General features: G+C 39.5%; 1 non-coding gene across 1 annotated transcript; it reads right to left on the bottom strand.

The window, feature by feature from the left end:
* Nucleotides 1-732: 732 nt before the first annotated feature.
* LOC120102665 (small nucleolar RNA SNORA17) lies at nucleotides 733-862 on the bottom strand. Its single transcript, XR_005504286.1, has one exon. It is a non-coding gene; the product is annotated as a small nucleolar RNA SNORA17 (small nucleolar RNA).
* Between the last annotated feature and the right edge of the window lie 5,736 nt (nucleotides 863-6,598).

Genomic DNA, 6,598 nt, shown 5'->3' with positions numbered 1-6,598 from the left:
CAGGTTGTGAGGGATGAAGGGAGAAAAGGGTATCTCTCCTGCATCCATGCTACCTTACAGAAGACAAATGGCAAGGGCAGTTCTTCTATACTCATATTCTTAGGGCTGGCTTGCCCAAAACTCCCACAATGTGCAGGGCCAATAGGGACAAAGCCTGCTTTCACACTCCTAGGGCGAGCTTTCCTGCAATGCCCAGGTGAGGAGTGGAGCCAGTTCTACACAGCCCTCAAACAACATATCCCTGGGCAGCAGCCCAGACCAGGGATGCCCACATGGACTTTGGTAGTAACAAACTCCTACTACTGCAAGACCATTGACACAGACATGGCCTTTGGTGGCAAAACAGGCCAGGACACCACTATGGTCGCATGTTGGTAACACTGGCTACTCACATCAGGCTGTTCTTCACTACCCTCAAGTCTCTAGTTCTGCCTCTCTTCATTGTGCCCACATCCTTGTTTCTCTTTCTCTTCCATTTCTCCACCACTTACTTGTCCTTTAGTGGCTCCTGGGGTCTCTGAATATCTGCAGTCATGTCAACAGTGGTCTCAGGAGCGCTACACCCCTGCCATGCATTATGGCACCAGCAGGGGTCATACCATATCCGGCCTGCCCTTCCTGCCTCCTGCCAGGCCTGTGTGCTCCTGGACTGGTGATTTTCTCAGGTTAGATTTTTGCCTAGCCCCACTGGTTCTGGACAGGTAGTCTTCTCAGACTTGCTTTTTGTCAAGGAGTGTTAGGCTACTATCATTCAGATGTTCACAGGTCAGAATACTGATCATAGCATAGCCTCTCTCTTCTCTGCCACCTACTAATGCATGTGTGACAGAGGAGTTATACCTGCAAGGCTTCTAGAGGCAGCTCTATGTTTTAATTAATTAATTAAATAGTTAATTACTTACTTAATTAGTTAATTTTACACTCCAGATTTTATCCCCCTCCCAGTCCCCTCTCCAACTGTTCCATATCCCAAACCTCCTCCTCATCCCCTCTGTCTCCATGAGGATGTCCCCACCCCACTCACCCTACCAGACCTCTAAACTCCCTGGGGTCTCCAGTCTCTTAAGGGTTAGGTACATCTTCTCTGACTGAACCCAGACCCAGCAGTCCTCTGCTGTACATTTGTCGGGGGCCCCATATCAGCTGGTGTATGCTGCCTGGTTAGTGATTCAGTGTCTAAGAGATCTCAGAGATCCAGGTTAATTGAGACTGCTGGTCCTGCTATAGGGTCACCCTCCTCCTCAGCTTCCTCCAGCTTTTCCCTAATTCAAGAATAGGAGTCAGCAGCTTCTGTCCATTGGTAGAATGCACATATCTACATCTGACTCTTTCAGCTGCTTGTTGGGTCTTTAGGAGGGCAGTTAAGTTAGGTCCCTTTTTTGAAGCACCCCATAGCCTCAGTAATGGTGTCAGGTCTTGGGGCCTCCCCTTAAGCTGGATCTCAATTTGAGCCTGTCCCTGGACCTTCTTTTCCTCAGGCTCTTCTCCATTTTCATCCCTGCAGTTCTTTCAGACAGAAAGAATTATGGGTCAGAGTTTTGACTGTGAGATAACAACCCCATCCCTCACTTGATTGTCTGTCTTTCTGCTGGAGGTGGGTTTAATAAGTTCCCTCTCTCTACTGTAAGGCATTTCATCTAGGGTTCCCCCCTTTGAGTCCCGAGATCTCTAGTACATCTGGAGAGTCCTCCTTCCTCCTGAAGTTGCCTGTTTCCATTCTTTCTGCTGACCCTCAGGGCTTTAGTCCTTTTCCCCGACCCAATACCATATCATGTTCCCCCTCTTCCCACCCCCATCCCTTTTCCCTCCCAGTTCCCTCCCTCCCCCCTTGTGGTTACTTTCTTCTCCCTTTCAAATGGGACTGAGGCATCCTTGCTTGGACTTGGGCCCTTCAGCTTGTTGACCTTTTTGAGTTCGAGGGACTGTATCTTGGGTATTCTGTACTTGTTTTGTTGGGTTTTTTGTTTGTTTGTTTTGTTTTTTGGCTAATATCCATTTAGTGAGAACATACCATGCATGTCCTTTTGGGTCTGAGTTACCTCACTCAGGATGATATTTTCTAGTTCCATCCATTTGCCTGTAAAATTCAGGATGTCCTCATTCTTAATAGCTGAGTAGTACTCCATTGTGTAAATGAACCACATAAACCTGTGATAAGTGTTTGGTCTAACAATGTGCCTCAGGAGACAAAAGTACTTGTGACCAAACCTGATAATTGGAGTTTTGGGCCCAGAACCCACATGAAAGGAGAAGAGAATTCACTCCCCCAAGTTGTCCTCTGACCTCTATATACTTGCTGTGGCACACATGTCACCACACACATACATAAATATACAAATAAGTAAATGTAATAATAGTTTGAAAGATTATTTTTAAAAAAGAGTTGAATCATAATATTATTCCAACAGTTTGAAGAGGTAGGGCAAGAAATTATATCTGTGTCTCTGTATTGAGCTAATTTTGCTATGTTACTTTGAAAATGGCCTCTGCATTTAAGCAAACAGGCTTGAATAAAGTGTCTATCATTTGCTATTTTGATAGGAGCTGCTACTTATTTTCCAAAGCTACACTTCTTCATATGTTATAAAATTCTGAAAGCTTACTTTAATGTGGAAAGGAGATTGACTGATAAGCAAATAATGAAGTGTGAAATATCTTTCCTTTTCTTTTTTCCTCATCTCTGTCTCTAGTATTGGCCACTACAACATTTTAGGATGCTCAGAGATAAAATATAAGACCTAGAAGGCATAAATTAAGCCAAGTATTCCATTTAAAGTCATTATAGAAGTACCAAGAAATTAAAGACCAGGAAGGAGATTAGTGAGAATGAAAAGAAAGATTTAAATGTAAAGAATTTATACACTTAAGATATGATGACATTATAAATCATATGGCTCGACTTACTCATTTAGAAGTGGAGAATTTGAAACTCACAGAAACAGAGTTCACAAAGAGCTGGATTGCCTAATGACCAGTAAAGTGTTCTGTAAACAAAAAAGGACATGACCTGAACCTATGGAGGGTGTCCTTGACAGCTGGCTCAGCGCTTTAATCTACATTGCCAAGTTCAAGTTTCACTTGGGTGACTCAAACTAATGCTCACCATCACAATTTTCTCAGACGGACTGACTTTACTTGCACTCTACCTCACTCAGCTTTTCCCATGGCTATACGGTTGACCTTGCCATCACTCAAAATGGTTCTACAATCTTTAAATCTACACTGCAGCCCAAAACCACAGTCTTCCATCCTCTCTGAGATCTAGTTTCAATACTTCATGTGCTGCCCGAGGTCACTGGCATCACCAGGTCATTAATTCCCTCATCCTTTCTCCCCACTCAGTCTCCACAGTGTTACCCATTGTTTCCAATTGCCTAGATTCCCTGAAGCTCTGTGGAATTCTTTGCAGTTTAATAATCTTAAATATTATAACCAAGTTCTTATAGAAATAAACTAAAAAAAATGCAAAAATATAGTCAATTGAGCAATGTGTCTTCTCTGCTTCAATACTTGGTGCTAAGATTTCCTAGTCAAAAATCTCCAACTGAATTGATTAGTCCACTAATAAATACTGACGTGGCACCCTCTGCTGCCCTCTACAACTTTCCCATGAAAAATATTTGAAAGTAACACAGTCACCTTTCCCCTTGCAGAATCAGAGGAGACCATTTCTTAGCAAAGGAGGGCAATCAGGCTATAACCAGTTCACTGTCGTACCTTTCTGTTCTTTTCCCTGGTGATTCTTCTTCTCATAGTATGAAATATTTCATCTATTTCATTAATCCCCCACAATGTGCTCTGTATCACAAATTCTGTCTTTAAAAACCACCAGCCTTTATTTTTTCCTTCAACTAAATCGAAAAAAATTTACAGTTAAAAACATAAGAAATATATTTGACCTTAAAAATATCATGTCACCCAGATGCCCTTCAACAGAGGAATGGATACAGAAAATGTGGTACATTTACACAATGGAATATTACTCAGCGATCAAAAACAATGACTTTATGAAATTCGTAGGCAAATGGTTGGAACTGGAAAATATCATCCTGAGTGAGATAACCCAATCACAGAAAAACACACATGGTATGCACTCATTGATAAGTGGCTATTAGCCCAAATGCTTGAATTACCCTAGATGCACAGAACACATGAACCTCAGGAAGGATGACCAAAATGTGAATGCTTCACTCCTTCTTTAAAAGGGGAACAAGAATACCCTTGGCAGGGAATAGACTGGCAAAGATTAAAACAGAGACAGAAGGAACACCCATTCAGAGCCTGCCCCACATGTAGCCCATACATATACAGCCATCCAATTAGACAAGATGGATGAAGCAAAGAAGTGCAGGCCGACAGGAGCCGGATGTAGATCGCTCCTAAGAGACACAGCCAGAATACAGCAAATACAGAGGCGAATGCCAGCAGCAAACCACTGAACTGAGAATAGGACCCCCGTTGAAAGAATCAGAGAAAGAACTGGAAGAGCTTGAAGGGGCTCGAGACCCCATATGAACAACAATGCCAAGCAACCAGAGCTTCCAGGGACTAAGCCACTACCTAAAGACTATACATGGACTGACCCTGGACTCTGACCTCATAGGTAGCAATGAATATCCTAGTAAGAGCACCACTGGAAGGGGAAGCCCTGGGTCCTGCTAAGACTGAACCCCCAGTGAACTAGATTGTTGGGGGGAGGGCGGCAATGGGGGGAGGATAAAGAAGGGGAGGGGGAGGGATTAGGGGGATGTTTGCCCTGAAACCGGGAAAGGGAATAACACTCGAAATGTATATAAGAAATACTCAAGTTAATAAAAAAATAAAATAAAAAATAAAATATCATGTCTTCTTCTTAGGATTGCTTCAGTTTTCTATAATACAATATGATAGAACATTATTCAGACATAAAGAGAAATGATAAGGTGATACATGTTATAACATGCATAAACCTTGAAAAGATCATGTAAAATACAAAGGCTAGACAGAAATTTTCCGAACTCAACTTCATTTACATGAAAACTCTAGACTAAGTAATTTTATATAGAAAATATGAGATTGCCAGTGGCTGGGAAAAATAGAAATGAATTGAACAAAGAGTGGATGACTTTTCTTTGAAGATAGTACCATTCTCCTACTTATAACTACCTAAAAATACACTAAATGATAAACCATAAAAAGATACTATAATACACAAACTATTTTGAAATAAAGTTTATATTTTTAGGAAATAAAAATCCCCATAATTTCTAGTACCAGCATTATCAGAGTAGTTGAATCCAAATCCATCCTCATTGTTGATTTTTATAGTTCAAATCAGTTGATGAAAACTTCAAAAGAATTTCATCTTTAAGTAAAACAGTTGATAAGATAGGTAATATATATCTTAATTGAGCTTTGAAGAGTAATTATAATTACCTCCTATATAATTTTTTAGAAAAAAGTAAGATAATTATCTTAAATGCAACATAATTTCAAATGGTGAGATCTAAATAGAGATGTCTAATTGCATCCCTAGGATATTATATTGGATTTAATATAACCTAACAAAATTGTTTATGAACACTAATAAGAAGGTAAAGTTTCTAGATATGAAAATGATAATTAACTCAAGAGTTAAGCTTGAATATTATTAGCATGTAATTATACATTTGTTCTTTTGAGAAGCCCTGGAATGTTCATTATATACTAAACACAATTCTGTATTTAGAAATGACTAATGATGCTACCAGAATGAACCGTTGAGAAGAAAACAATAAAGTATTAATTGGTGTCTCTTTCTAAACAAAGGAGATAAACTACAGTTTGCTCTTCCTGACTTAGAAGATGAGGCTCATATGTCCAATAAAATGGACATCAAAACTTCATTGATGTTTGAGTGCATCAACTTTTCTTTAAAAAATGCTATTTCCTATTTTACGTGAGTCCATGCTCATCTTGAAAAAGATTTTTAAAATAATAGAATTCTTAATTCTGTCCATGGGTTGAAATGAAGATTTCCGTTTTGATCAGTGAAACTCATAAAGTATTCATTCACGTAATCTCCCTGTTGAATGGCTTTCCCTTTTTTGCACCTAGCTGCACGCTCAACATGGACTTTAAAGCAGAATTACTTTTAGTTTACAAGATGTTTTCTTCCCTCAAGACTTTCCTTTAAACCTCTCAGTTCTCTTCAGTGGGAAAAGATTACCATTTCTTTTTATTTCATTTATTGGTATCATAGCTGAGTCCCTAAGCCCAGGACCATAAATGTTCAATTTCTCTGTGTTAGGCATATTTTCCCCCAGGGATGGTTATAATCATGATAACACCTGTATAGTGCTAATTTTATAATGTAAAAAGAGATTAATTTGAACACCAAATGTTGATGTTTGTACTCTAAATTCCAGGTGTTGGAAGGAACGCACTATCCATTTAGAAATTTTAATATATTATAAATACTTGGGTCTCATGTATTCAATGACTCATCAAAAAATATGAACAAAGGAAGAATTTGTAAATTACAAGGTGAGCACATGCATTTTCAATGAGAAAGCTTGCTGTTATATGAGCCAGTCTCCTTGCTCAGAAGAGAATACCTAAATGGAAAAGTTAAATCAAG

This window comes from Rattus norvegicus, chromosome 4 (assembly GCF_036323735.1).
Source record: "Rattus norvegicus strain BN/NHsdMcwi chromosome 4, GRCr8, whole genome shotgun sequence".
NCBI classification, from domain to species: Eukaryota; Metazoa; Chordata; class Mammalia; order Rodentia; family Muridae; genus Rattus; species Rattus norvegicus.
The sequence above is the reverse complement of the archived record's forward strand: the minus strand, read 5'-3'. Positions and strand labels throughout refer to the sequence as shown.